Raw genomic sequence first — 16,287 nt, forward strand, 5'->3', positions numbered from 1 at the left:
AATGGAATGACGACAATGACAGTTTGTGCCCGACCGGAACTCGAACCCGGGTTTCCGTCTTATCGCGAGCGGTCGCCTCACCATTAGGCTATCCGAAAACGACTCACGGCCAAACCCCAACTCCCAAATGTCGTCAAACCTGTGTCTACATCCATTATGTATATTCCCGTGACGGAGAGACATTTTATTTGAAAGCCGCTTACCAGATGTCGACGAATGAATATGATATTGCAGTGTCTGTATTATTCTGAATTGCGATCTAGTGTTCCTTCGGGCAGGCATCGTAATTCGAAATAATACAGGTACTGCAATATCGTATAACAAGATCCCTTCCTATACCTCCGACAATCAGCTTTTGTGAAGTGTATTTTCATAGCTCATTAGTCATTTTATACTTTAAACTTTCTTGACGTATAATATACATCACCTTCCTCCAAAGTGAAAATGACCTGTAAGTCAGCGAAATGTAGGCAGAAGAGGAAGTTATCAACTATTCTACTTCCTGTGTTTCTGCACTTCCTTTTATAGTTTTTCGGTGCTTCGTTCAAAAACATTGAGGGTGGGCGCTAAGCAGCATCCCCCTCTCAATCTTTTGCTAACCTTAAATTTCGCTAATAGTAACTTTCCAACTTTAAGACAACATGTGTTATCGGAGTACAGTTTTCTAAAGGCTTATGCGTAAAACTGAATGTCCCAGTTCTTCATTCCTTCCCACTTCCTAGAAAGCGATACCCTGTCATAGGCCATAAGTAAGTCTATAAAAACCATGTGTGGCTCCAAGTTATGTGCCTTTCTCTCGCCAGCACCTGTCTACTGCTGCAGATGTTATCAACACAAAACCTGCCTACCTGGAACCCACTACGTTCTTCCACTTCCTCAGTTTCTCTCTAAATTTTGGCTTTGAGGATCTTACCACATAGTCTTGATATAGAACCATGACATCTCCATAACTAGTGTAGCCATCCTTGCTTTCCTTTCTACACTACTGGCCATTAAAATTGCTACACCACGAAGATATGCAATTGATTAGATTTTCAGACCATTCACACGAGGTTCGCGCCGGTGGCGACACCTACAACGTGCTGACATGAGCAAAGTTTACAACCAATTCCTCATACACAAACAGCAGTTGACCGGCGTTGCCTGGTGAAACATTGTTGTGATGCCTCGTGTAAGGCTGATAAATGCGTACCATCACGTTTCCGACTTTGATAAAGGTCGGATTGTAGCCGATCGCGATTGCGGTTTATCGTGTCGCGACATTGCTGCTCTCGTTGGTCGAGATCCAATGACTGTTAGCAGACTATGGAATCGGTGGGTTCAGGAGGGTAATACGGAACGCCGTGCTGGATCCCAACGGCCTCGTATCACTAGCAGTCGAGATGACAGGCATCTTATCCGCATGGCTGTAACGGATCGTGCAGCCACGTCTCGATTCCTGAGTCAACAGATGGGGACGTTTGCAAGACAACAACCATCAGCACGAACAGTTCGACGAGAGACCATGGCTGCGGTTACCCTTGACGCGGCATTACAGACAGGAGCGCCTGCGATGGTGTACTGAACGACAAACCTGGCTGCACGAATGGCAAAACGTCATTTTTTCGGATGAATCCATGTTCTGTATACAGCATCATGATGGTCGCATCCGTGTTTGGCGACATTGCGGTGAACGCACATTGGATGTGTGTATTCGTCATCGCCATACAGGCGTATCACCCGGCGTGATGGTATGGGGTGCCATTGGTTACACGTCCCGGTCCCCACTTGTTCGCATTGACGGCACTTTGAACAGTGGACGTTACGTTTCAGATGTGTTACGACCCGTTGGTCTACCCTTCATTCGATCCTTGCGATACCCTACATTTCAGCAGGATAATGCACGACCGCATGTTGCAGGTTCTGTACGGGCCTTTCTGGATACAGAAAATGTTCGACTGCTGCCCTGGCCAGCACATTCTCCAGATCTCTCACCAAATGAAAACGTCGAGTCAATGGTGGCCGAGCAACTGGCTCGTCACAATACGCCAGTCACCACTCTTGATGAACTGTGGTATCGTGTTGAAGCTGCATGGGCAGCTGTAACTGTACACCCCATCCAAGCTCTGTTTGACTCAATGCCCAGGCGTATCAAGGCCGTTATTTCTGCCAGAGGTGGTTGTTCTGGGTACTGATTTCTCAGAATCTATGCACCCAAATTGCGTGAAAATGTAATCACATGCCAGTTCTAGTATAATATATTTGTCCAATGAATACCCGTTTATCATCTGCATTTCTTCTTGGTGTAGCAATTTTAATGGACAGTAGTGTAAATATGTTTGTGGTGTACCTTTCTTTGAACTCGAAATGGATAGCCCCTCCACTAAGGTAAAGATTAAATAGCTTCGAGAGATGTTCAAGTACTATGTTAGGTTAGACCTTCAACAACACCATATAAACAGCTACGGGTCGTGGTGTTTCGCCATGTTTGAATCGTTTAACTGTCTCCTGTACCTCCACTGTTTTTATCCGCATACTTCTTGAAATTTGACTCAACCTTGTCTAAACTGTTGCTTATACTACGTCTTCCTTCCCTCTAGGCTTACCAGCTGTTTATACTACATCTGTCATTTATTATCAGCTGTTTTACCACATCCCATACTTCTTTGGACTTTGAATTCCCTTTGTAGTTATGAATTTCTTCAGTTTTAAGTTCCCACACAGCATTTTTTTTACTCTAATTACTATTTTATTTGCCTTTCCCCTCACACACCTGTTTCTTTCATCAGTCTTGCTGCTCTTAAGCTACATGCTAGTCCTCCTTATTCTCCTTCACCTCTACTACAATATTATTATTTCACCAAACACTTTAAAAGTTGCCAGACGTCTTCTCAGCTACCCCGAACTTTCATAGGCCGCTTCATATATAGCCCTCATAATTGCTTTATGCACTGCTTACACTGTCGTATCATCAGTCTGATGTAGTCTAAGCTTGTATAAGAAGGTAATTGAAGGAGACTGCAGTAAACTTATATTATGGTTGGTCCAGTATGTCTCCACTCTCATTATAATATTGTTTTGGCACCTAATAACTTTCTGAAAGGGGAACAAAAGTGCACATAGAAGCAGGAAATGGCCAGATCCGCTTTCTTCTCCCCGGTAGACTTCGCAGTCCTAGATTAGATTTCTCTTCCGTATTTACTTACAAAATACTTGTTTTTATATACTGTAGATGTCTTCACTCTAGCAGTTCCCGTTTTCACGATGCGCGAACGCATACCATCAGTTGAGTTGAACAGGTAGCAGCACGCCTTCCTCCTGAAGCAGCAGGAGTAGTACGTTGCAAAACCTGTAGTGCTCTCACGCAAACAAAACCTATGAAATCAAACAACTCTATCAGCTTAATGCAGCAAGAGAAGTTCCTACCATTGCGGTCTTACCAGACGACAAGGACAACGGAACTGTGGTCCTACCTTACCAGAATTATATAGAGAAAATGCGGGGCCTTGTATAAGACAGTGCACATCGGAAGATCGACACTGACCCTATCAAATGAGTGGAGAGGAAGGCCACGGTGCTTCTCAAAGAATCCGGCTTGCCAGACGAAGTTATTAAGAAGCTAAGACAGAGAGAATTAGATCCACCAACACTTTATGGACTGTGTGATATACCCTAACTTATTAAAAAAATAATGCGTGATGAATAAAGGGGAAAAAATGTTGCACTTTAATTTCCCTAAACTTGATGAAAAATATATTTACGTTTCGTACGAAATTCATATAAGCTGGATATATATACAACACTGTTAAGATAATTATGTCCATTTGATTTTATAGTACACGTAATGTTAGTCGAAAGTCTCACGGTAATTACTATTTGTTTAAAGGTGTGGCTAGCTTTATAAGAATGTGACGATGACTATTCTCTTAAACAGCAGATTAAACAGGAAAACATGAGATATCTTATTTTCAGGGTAAATGTGGTTACTGCATGTACAGCTGCTGATCATCTAGAAGACGGTTATAAGTAGCTGGAAATGGTAAAAGAAAACGAGATGCGTCGTTGTTTCACATACTCGGCTGGCTGCGTCCTGGTGTACCTGAAATAATTTAAATTCTGACCATATGTGCTCGCATTGCTTGCACATTTGACTTCTCTTGATTAATGAAGCCAGTTTTTAGCGAATATGTGGGCGTCGTGTCCAGCTTTGGGTGAATTTAGAGAATGTTGCAGCAATGGCGGCCAACAATTAACGTACATCAGCTACACTGAAAATGGCAATAACTCGGAGGAAAGGTGTTTTACACTTACAGGAACACTGAATAAAATCCATTATTTTATGTTAACGAGCAATAATTATATTCTGAGATAAGAAACAGAAATTGTCACACCACAGATCTTTCCATTCACTTAATAAAATGTTAGCATACAGGATTGCGTCTTGTTCTTCCCAGGACTCGAACAGAAGTAAGTTTTAATAGCATCACAGTCTTTGCGCAATTAGTGTTAACAATGAACATTGTGTTTTCTTTGATATTGTTTCAGCGCAGATACGACTATTATCTTACTTTATTCGATTTTGTGCGTTTGTCACTTCGTATCTTTTCGCAAACAAGAAAATATTTATTTAGCACTTTTTCCATTTCCAGGCGACAATACAACTGCCGAAGGTTCACAAGGATGGGGTTCCTTTGCGTCCCATTGTCAGCAACATTGGTGCCCCGACACACTAACTTGCAAAGTACCTAAAGTACTTTGCTTAGCCATTACGTGGGGAAGTGCTCACATCACATCTGTAGCTTGTGGATTTTATTGGACGCCTTTAGAATTTCAAGCTTAAGGATCTCGACATCCTTGTGAGTTTCGATGTTGTTTCTCTTTTTACCAGAATGCCTTTACAGTTATACTTACAAATTATTGGCCAGAAATTTGACACAGAGACGACAAACCTTTTTAGGCACGTCTTGACGTCAACATACTTTCTTTTCGACTGTACCTACTACGAGCTGGTGGCAGGAGTAGCCATGAGGAGTCCGCTTTCACCAGTTAACGCCAACACGTACTTGGGATGTTTCGAGGAGGAAGCCCTGGAATCAGCAGAGTGAAAACACATCTCTTTCTTCCGGTATGTATATGACACTTTGGTCATAGGGTCACATGGACCCTAGGGTCACATGGAAGAGACAAGTTGAACGAGTTCCTTACATACCTCAATTCCATACGCCAGATCACCAAATCCACAGTGCAAGTAGAGGTAGATGAAGTACTCCTCTTCCTGGACTTCCTGGTTAGAACAAGAGCACTTTGACCACAGCGTGTACCGGAAGAAGCCGTACACCGACCTATACTTACGTGCTGACAGCTGCTACTACATGGCTCAAATCCAAGAATGACAGGCACTTTGCAACTAACTTCTAGCATCCGTATTCCGCACCTGTTCATGAATGTACCACACGCCCTCAAACACTAAGAACGGCTAAACATCCCCTGAAATAGAGGTCCAACATTCATTAAGGGGAACTTTGGCTTGCTGCTGCGTCTCTATTAACACGTCCTACCTTTTCCCCATCCCTGAACACCCTAGACTCTTTCCCACAGAACATTAGTCCGTCCGTCCCCCCGAGCTACACTTCTGACATTATCAGCGATGTTTACCCCACATGTCAGCCATAGCTCACCCTACTCCTTGTAGCATAAATGAAGCTACGACCAATCCTAGCTGCCATGTTGCAATACTATCCGCCACCCAACAAATACGAGTACATTAAATCATCCCCAGAAATACATCCGACATATAAAAAATTTTCCGCAACCCTACAACATTATCTAAACCTCCGTCCGCCCCCGGTAGCTGCGAAGTCAGAGCGTCAGAATTTCAATCCTAAGAGACCGGGTTCCATTACTAGCTGGGTCGGAGATTTTCTCCGCTCAGGGACTGGGTGTTGTGTTGTCCTATGTTGTGTTGTCCTAATCATCATCATTTCATCCCCATCGACGAGCAAGTCGCCGAAGTGGTGTCAAACCGAAACACTTGCACCCGGCGAACGGTCAACCCGACGGGAGGCCCTAGCCACATGACATTTACATTTACATCTAAACCTCTCACCCATCTCCACGAAACAGAAACAAAGATCTCTAACATCATGCCATGAATTCACCATTAGTTTACCCCGGTAAGTATGTATAAATTACTTTCATTTGCGTTAAGTACAGGGTTCACAGCGGAAACTTGACCACAGTTAGCCCCACGACCACCAGGACAGATGTAAATGAATAAATAAATTTTAAAAAACGCGCTTTCGCGACGAGACTGGATTTGTTGTCATGTGCTGCCTCATAGTGAACAGTTAATATCAACGGTCATAACGCGAACCAGCACTCCTGTTGTGATTCAGCCATTGGAAACACACAAGGAAATATACCTGTATTGTCTGTAGCGATAGAGTGTGGGCCAGTTTCATGAGACACATGGTGCTTGCATTGCGTTCTTCACAAAGCACCAAATGCCGTACATAGAACGTAATACCGTTTTATACCTTTTTTAAACTGTTTGATTCTACACACATTGCAGTATAGTTAAATCTCGCTAATCTGTTTAAAGCAACGGAGTCAAAAGTTCTTGTTATCGGGAGAAAAGAAGAACAGTATCTACATACTTTGCGTTGTAGAGCACTCATATATCTCTGTAGTATTAGCCACTTACATTTTGTCTCGGCGTGCCTTCTCAAATGCCATTGCATCAGAAAATCCTCTTGAAAAGATGGAAGCTTCGGCGGTGATTAATTTAGCCTTGAAAGAAATCCTCTGGATTCACTATCAGTTGATAGGGAGCAATACCCCAGAGCAGGTCACAGTGCGCCGTAGCAGCGTGGGTAAGCTACTAGTTCAGTAGCGAAAGGGCTTCACGTTAGTCACAGCTCGTCAACGCAATTTTAATACGTCAATGAGTACAGCGTTTTTGCTCACGAGGCATAGTCATAAAGTCTCACGCAGGTCTGCTACCCTGGAACACATCGAAATCCTCGCGCCACGCTACTGTCGCACGTCGCGAGAGGAGGCTCAAAAATGGTTCAAATGGCTCTGAGCACTATGGGACTTAACTTCTGAGGTCATCAGTCCCCTAGAACTTAGAACTACTTATGAAAAGAAATGTCGTGTGACGAGGGCCTCCCGTCGGGTAGACGGTTCTCCTGGTCTTTCGATTTGACGCAACTTCGGCGACTTGCGCGTCGATGGGAATGAAATGATGATGATTAGGACGATGCAACACCCAGTCCCTGAGCGGAGCAAATCTCCGACCCAGCCGGGAATCGAACACAGGCCCTTTGGATTGACAGTCTGTCGCGCTGACCACTCAGCTACTGGGGGCGGACAGAACTACTTAAACCTAACTAACCTAAGGACATCACACACATCCATGCCCGAGGCAGGATTCGAACCTGCGACCGTAGCGGTCGCGCAGTTCCAGACTGTAGCGCCTAGAACCGCTCGGCCACTCCCGCCGGCTCGCTAGAGGAGGCAAAACGCGGTGTCTCAGCCCATTGATACAGTAGTCATGGCATGATTCGTTCTCAGCACCAACGGAAATACGCTAACGGCTACTACACTGAAGCGCCAAAGAAACTGATACAACCACGCTATTCAAATACAGAGATATGTAAACAGGCAGAATACAGCGCTGTAGTTGGCAACGCTTATATAAGCCAACAAGTGTCTACTGCAGTTGTTAGAACGGTTACTGCCGCTACAATGTCAGGTTATCAAGATTTAAGTGAGTTTGGACGTGGTGCTATAGTCGGCGCACGAGCGATGGGACAAAGCATCTCCGAGGTAGCGATGAAATGGAGCTTTTCCTGTACGACCTGTAACACCATGGCTCTAATGCTCTACTGATTTTTACTATTAAAAACAGTCTTGATCACGATTTATTTAACAAGGTGACCGGTTTCAACCACTACTGTGGTCATCTTCAGACCTATAAGTTGTATACAAAGCTCTAATTAGAGGGTTACATACATTAAACAAAATACATAAAGTTATAAAGCTATAAAACGTTGAATTACCATTGAGTAGGAACCTCTTTCTGTTGAAGAATCACTAGTGGAGAAACCAGTGCACGTCTTACTATATATAATGGAGGCTCCACCCACTTCTGACTACATGATGTCATTATTAACCAATGAGTTATAAGTCGAATTACAGTTTAAAATTTCTTAGTTAAAAGAACATTGTCAAGAATTAGAAATAAGTACACACTAAACTTAGCTTATTAAACAGCTATTGTCAATTAAGAAGCATTAAAAATATTTAAATATGTAGGAAAATTAACTTCGGTTTGGCAGTACATGGGTTGCCCTCTCAAGGCCTGTCAGTGAACCATTTGGAACCACTTGTTGCTATGGTGAAGTTAGACGCCGTTGCAAAGATGAAGCAGCATGCTTTTTTCACTGAAGTTATTGTAAGGTCGATAGTCGAATTAGTGGTTGCCATGGTGAGGACAAACGCCAGTGCAAAGATGGGCAGCAGGCTTCTTTCCAACGAAGTTGTTGCGAAGTAGAATGGCAAAGACTGTGGCGTCAGACGATGTATTATTGAGCAGCAACTTGTCTTTATTGAAACGAAAAGAGTAAGCTACAGTAATCTGTAGCTGACATGTATACTACATGCTGTCCAAATACGATAGGAAGTAGTTGTCCGTATGTATGAAATATTATCTATGAAGTTGATATGTAGATTACATGTGCTTTTTTAAGGCATTGCTATTCCTCAAGTTATATGCCGTAATATAAGCAAATAAAAATGAAAGAATTTAAAATTATAAAATTATGAGCCAGTGTCAAAAATAAAACGATGTGAATTAGCAATATGCAGTCTAAAAGCATAAAAGCTAAATTCTAAAACAGATAGTCAATCATATATATATATATATATATATATATATATATATATATATATATATAACCTTTCAAGACAAAGGACAGAAGAGTAAACATTCTAAATCAGATCATCGAAAAGCTCAAAGAAATGTTTGTCTTTGAACTGAAGTTGTTCTTTTAAAACAGATAATGGATTACTTTTGTGAAGTGAAAAAATTTCAATTTCTTCTAAGGTATTTAGCAGTGGTCCTTTTGGCACAGTATGTAATATTTTCAAATTGCTAGTCACCGAAATGTGTGTTCACAAGATGTTTCACCAAATGTACATAACTTTTATCCAAGAGTAACCAATCTAACCAAAATTTCTTTTACTCCTGCTGAGACAACACTTTTAAACAAAGGTCTAAAATATAATTTAGCTCCACAATTGAGCAATGCAAATATTAAACGTGTGATTGCTGATGTAAAGATTGCTGCGAAACATGCACAATTTAGTAGGTCTGAAATATGTGACATTGCACGTAAAACTAAGAATGTCATTACTAATGAAAAAGATAAAAATAAACATAATAATGAATTAAAACTTGTAAAGCAAATCAACCAGAAGTTAATAACTAATAAAGCTATTGCAATCAAGGCAGATTAAGGGAATACTCTAGTCATTGTTAGCGAAGATGATTATGTTTCTAAAACTTTACAATTTTTTAACGGTAATGGAATAACTGAGGTTAATAAAGACCCGACTTCAAGATTTCAAACAAAAATTAAAAAGCTGATTGATGATAGTGACTCTTTACTTTCACCTAAAGATAAAATAACACTTAGAGTTATGAACCCCACTTTACCTAAGTTGAGATCGCAAATCAAATTACACAAACCAAATTTACCAATTCGTCCAATTGTTAACAATACCAACAGTCCCTCTTATAACCTGAACAAAAAGCTCAATCAAATCTTAAAGTCCTTCTACGTTTATGAAGAAAATTATAGTATTAAAAACAGTTTCGAATTAACTAAGTTAATTTATGATGTGGATATTCCAAAAAACGCAAGGTTCGCATCGTTGGACATCACAAATCTTTACACGAATATACCTATTCAAGAGACTATCTCTATCATTAATGATAACATAACGAATCACAAAATCATGAGCCCCAAAGAAATAGTAGAATTCATCGAACTGTTAAGAATTACTCTAGATTTTAATTATTTTTCATTTAATAATAAAATATACATACAGGAAGATGGACTTGCAATGGGGAACTCCCTGGCTAGCACTATAGCAGATATCTTCGTCAACTACGTTGAAATCCAATTTTTCAAAAATAATCCAGAAATAACAAATAAAATTATATACTACAAAAGATATGTTGACGACACACTGCTATTATATAACGGCTCTAAGGAAGAAATTGACACTTTCGCTAACAACTTAAATAATTTACATCCAAAACTTGTATTTACAGTAGAACACGAAAGTAACAATAGTATTAATTTCCTTGACCTCACAATTACAAATCAGAATGGAAAACATAAAATTTCTATTTATAGAAAACCCACATCAACCGACGTAATAATAAATGCTACATCATGCCATCCATTAAGATACAAAATGGCATTTTTTAAAACTATGATACATAGGATACTGAAATTACCTCTCCAACATGATGCAATCCAAAAGGAAATTGATACATTAAAACAGATAGCAGTTGCTAACAATTATAATTCCCTTCAGGTTGATCTGTTATATCAAAAATTACAAGAAAAAAATGATGCTGTTATAAATTCCAAGAAGAGATTTACACAAATGACATACATGGGACCTATCTCAGATAAAATAAATAAATTATTTAAGAACACAAGCGTGACAATAGCATTTAAAACTACTAACCCCCTACAGATGAAACTGAAACACACAACTGGAGACTCAAATAGATACCAAAAGTCAGGCGTTAATAAAATAATATGTAATGACTGTGAGAAACAGTATATTGGCCAAACTGGCCGTAACTTTTTAACACGTTTCAAAGAACATACTACTGGTACTGCACGTATCAAATCAATATTTGGTCAACATCTCGATGAATACAATCATTCTGAGGGTTGCATTTCTAGCAATTTGAAAATATTACATACTGTGCCAAAAGGACCACTGCTAAATACCTTAGAAGAAATTGAAATTTTTTCACTTCACAAAAGTAATCCATTATCTGTTTTAAACGAACAACTTCAGTTCAAAGACAAACATTTCTTTGAGCTTTTCGATGATCTGATTTAGAATGTTTACTCTTCTGTCCTTTGTCTTGAAAGGTTATTATATATATATATATATATATATATATATATATATATATATGTATGTATATTCTTTTAATTATAAAGACTCTTAGCAAATATTTTATCTTTACATTAATTGTCTTTTACCAAACATTATTTTATGATTGACTATCTGTTTTAGAATTTAGCTTTTATGCTTTTAGACTGCATATTGCTAATTCACATCGTTTTATTTTTGACACTGGCTCATAATTTTATAATTTTAAATTCTTTCATTTTTATTTGCTTATATTACGGCATATAACTTGAGGAATAGCAATGCCTTAAAAAAGCACATGTAATCTACATATCAACTTCATAGATAATATTTCATACATACGGACAACTACTTCCTATCGTATTTGGACAGCATGTAGTATACATGTCAGCTACAGATTATTGTAGCTTACTCTTCTCGTTTCAATAAAGACAAGTTGCTGCTCAATAATACATCGTCTGACGCCACAGTCTTTGCCATTCTACTTCGCAACAACTTCGTTGGAAAGAAGCCTGCTGCCACATCTTTGCACTGGCGTTTGTCCTCATCATGGCAACTACTAGTTCGACTATCGACCTTACAATAACTTCAGTGAAAAAAGCATGCTGCTTCATCTTTGCAACGGCGTCTAACTTCACCATAGCAACAAGTGGTTCCAAATGGTTCACTGACAGGCCTTGAGAGGGCAACCCATGTACTGCCAAACCGAAGTTAATTTTCCTACATATTTAAATATTTTTAATGCTTCTTAATTGACAATAGCTGTTTAATAAGCTAAGTTTAGTGTGTATTTATTTCTAATTCTTGACAATGTTCTTTTAACTAAGAAATTTTAAACTGTAATTCGACTTATAACTCATTGGTTAATAATGACATCATGTAGTCAGAAGTGGGTGGAGCCTCCATTATATATAGTAAGACGTGCACTGGTTTCTCCACTAGTGATTCTTCAACAGAAAGAGGTTCCTACTCAATGGTAATTCAACGTTTTATAGCTTTATAACTTAATGTATTTTGTTTAATGTATGTAACCCTCTAATTAGAGCGTTGTATACAACTTATAGGTCTGAAGATGACCACAGTAGTGGTTGAAACCGGTCACCTTGTTAAATAAATCGTGATCAAGACTGTTTTTAATAGTAATTATCTATAAGACATTGATCACTGCTGTGCCCATAATGTATTCAAAAGTAACTCTACTGATTTCTTTTGCCTTTGTTTCATTTAATGTTACATCATTGATCTTCTGTACATGTGTTTGTTTGAATCGATAACATAAAATTGAATACTCCTTTCTTTGTACAAACTTTGATATCATGATTTAATTGTATGCTGTGTAGCATATCTCTCGTTTAAATGCTTTGTCCCATTTGGAGGGAACAAAACTTACTGTATATAATTGTAATTTTGTGTGAATAATTTTTTGTAGAAATGTCTATATGTGCAAAGGTTCTGTTTTGTTTCAAATGGTTATTTACTATTATGTAAATTGCTGATCCTCACTTAGGGCTCTTAGTATTCTGTATATAAGAGGTGTAGTGGTTCCCCTCGGGAACGGAACTGTGTAGCGCGCGCAAATTGTGGTTGGCCTAGGTAGGAAAGGTGGAACTGAGAGTCAGTTGGGGACGAGACAGCAGTCGGAGATGAGCTACGAGTCCGTGCACTGCAATGAAAAGTTGCATAGTGCTGGTTCCGAGAGAGGCTTTTCCTGCTTCTTTCCAAGGCCTCGGATGGATGGATAAATAGCTGGAACTATTCTGGAATTTGTATCTATCATCGCCACCAAGAAATGAGAGAGTCCAGCAATTCTGCCTGCAATTCCACCTACCAACATGCAGTTGCCACCACGTAGCGCAATCACAGTAACGCAATACAATGTAAAAGTTGCATAGTGCTGGTTCCGAGAGAGGCTTTTCCTGCTTCTTTCCAAGGCCTCGGATGGATGGATAAATAGCTGGAACTATTCTGGAATTTGTATCTATCATCGCCACCAATAAATGAGAGAGTCCAGCAATTCTGCCTGCAATTCCACCTACCAACATGCAGTTGCCACCACGTTGCGCAATCACAGTAACACAATACAATGTAAAAGTTGCATAGTGCTGGTTCCGAGAGATGCTTTTCCTGCTTCTTTCCAAGGCCTCGGATGGATGGATAAATAGCTGGAACTATTCTGGAATTTGTATCTATCATCACCACCAAGAAATGAGAGAGTCCAGCAATTCTGCCTGCAATTCCACCTACCAACATGCAGTTGCCACCACGTTGCGCAATCACAGTAACGCAATACAATGTAAAAGTTGCATAGTGCTGGTTCCGAGAGAGGCTTTTCCTGCTTCTTTCCAAGGCCTTGGATGGATGGATAAATAGCTGGAACTATTCTGGAATTTGTATCTATCATCGCCACCAAGAAATGAGAGAGTCCAGCAATTCTGCCTGCAATTCCACCTACCAACATGCAGTTGCCACCACGTTGCGCAATCACAGTAACACAATACAATGTAAAAGTTGCATAGTGCTGGTTCTGAGAGAGGCTTTTCCTGCTTCTTTCCAAGGCCTCGGATGGATGGATAAATAGCTGGAACTATTCTGGAATTTGTATCTATCATCGCCACCAAGAAATGAGAGAGTCCAGCAATTCTGCCTGCAATTCCACCTACCAACATGCAGTTGCCACCACGTTGTGCAATCACAGTAACGCAATACAATGTAAAAGTTGCATAGTGCTGGTTCCGAGAGAGGCTTTTCCTGCTTCTTTCCAAGGCCTCGGATGGATGGATAAATAGCTGGAACTATTCTGGAATTTGTATCTATCATCGCCACCAAGAAATGAGAGAGTCCAGCAATTCTGCCTGCAATTCCACTTACCAACATGCAGTTGCCACCACGTTGCGCAATCACAGTAACGCAATACAATGTAAAAGTTGCATAGTGCTGGTTCCGAGAGAGGCTTTTCCTGCTTCTTTCCAAGGCCTCGGGTGGATGGATAAATAGCTGGAACTATTCTGGAATTTGTATCTATCATCGCCACCAAGAAATGAGAGAGTCCAGCAATTCTGCCTGCAATTCCACCTACCAACATGCAGTTGCCTCCATTTTGCGCAATCACAGTAACGCAATACAATGTAAAAGTTGCATAGTGCTGGTTCCGAGAGAGGCTTTTCCTGCTTCTTTCCAAGGCCTCGGATGGATGGATAAATAGCTGGAACTATTCTGGAATTTGTATCTATCATCGCCACCAAGAAATGAGAGAGTCCAGCAATTCTGCCTGCAATTCCACCTACCAACATGCAGTTGCCACCACGTTGCGCAATCACAGTAACGCAATACAATGTAAAAGTTGCATAGTGCTGGTTCCGAGAGAGGCTTTTCCTGCTTCTTTCCAAGGCCTCGGATGGATGGATAAATCGCTGGAACTATTCTGGAATTTGTATCTATCATCGCCACCAAGAAATGAGAGTGTCCAGAAATTCTGCCTGCAATTCCACCTACCAACATGCAGTTGCCACCACATTGCGCAATCACAGTAACGCAATACTATAATGATGTACAGTGAAGGATCAGTTTAATGGAGGTGTTATTGTGCTCAAATATAAGGTAATTTATATCTGAATTTATGTACCAACCTTGATTTTTCTCCTCATCATAACACCTCTTAGGTTCCTTTCCGTTTGAACTGAAGTAATCACCGAGTGTCCCTACTGAAAGAACTTTTATGACCAATGTTATGCTAATTAATGCCGCTTGAACTTAGTAAAAAGAAAGTTAAAGTTAATGTGGCAAGAGAGTGAGTTAAAGTAAATGTTGTTTACTGAAAATAATTTTCCTATTAAAACTGCTTATTAAAGTGCTGTTGCCAACTGCTAAATGAAAAGTTCTTAAGACTGAGGCTTCTAAAGTTTTGCTTAGCTAATGATCGTCTTGATATCTGTAGTAAATTCTAAAAGGTGAGCCAGTTTCTTGCAATTTTGTTAACATTGTGTTTCGATGTAGTAAAAGTGAGAAAGCTGCTGTTGTGCAACGTTATACACTCTTGTTTGCTAAGTGTTTGTCTCTCTTGTGTGCATATTAACAGCGTAAAGACCACTCAGTTTGTGTAAGCCCTGAAAGTGATAGTGTTTTTCTGTACCTGTTATAATTTTGCAAATAGTTTGTGCTGCTCCAACTGTTAGTTTCACCCTTACCGTAAACGTATGAGTGTGTCAGAGTTCATTGCACTCGCTTGTGGCCAAGTATAGGTTGTGTTTATCCGTTAAAATTACTAATAACTATTTTCTTCAACGAGAATGGTAATCATTCTTTTGCCTAGTTAGGCTGGCGACCGTTTTCCATTATCAGTTAAACAGTGCAGATAGGCAAAATTTTGTTTGTTACTGTTCAAACATTTACGTAATTCTGACTTTCAATTCCGATAAGCCACTTCTGTTAGGTACAACACGGTCAACATAACGAAATTCCTCTCAGAGGGTAACACTGCTCTGTCACTTTATACCATAGTTGCTTTAACAAGATAGTGTTATTTCACGACCTGCTTCCAACTTTAAGGTTAAGGTCTAACAGTAGCAGACGGAAGTGTTATACGTGGCTTTTCCGTGACAGGACTAATTGTTCTGTTGGGACATTGTATGTGCTAAATCAAACTTGGTATTTGATTGAATAAGCTACGTAAATACGCTAGTGTAGGGTTATAGACCATTTAACGAGTGTACCGTAAATATCAGAAACGAGGTAAAATATCTAATCTCCGACGTCGCTGCGGCCGGAAAATATCCTGCAAGAACGGACCAACAACGGCTGAAGAGAATCGTTCAACGCGACAGAAGTGCAACCCATCCGCAAATTGCTGCATCTTTCAGTGCTGGGCCACCAAAAAGTGTCAGCGTGGGAACCACTCAACGAAACATCACCGATATGGGCTTTCGGAGCCGAATGCCCACTCGTGTACCCTTGATCACTGCACGACACAAAGCCTTACGCCTTGCCTGGGCCTGTCAACACGTACATGGGTCTGTTGACGACTGGAAACATGTTGTGTGGTAGGACGAGTCTCGTTTCAAATTGTATCGAACGGATGGACGTGTCCGGGTATGAAAACAACCTAATGAATCCATGAATCCT

Source organism: Schistocerca nitens, chromosome 1, assembly GCF_023898315.1.
Source record: "Schistocerca nitens isolate TAMUIC-IGC-003100 chromosome 1, iqSchNite1.1, whole genome shotgun sequence".
Taxonomy (NCBI): domain Eukaryota; kingdom Metazoa; phylum Arthropoda; class Insecta; order Orthoptera; family Acrididae; genus Schistocerca; species Schistocerca nitens.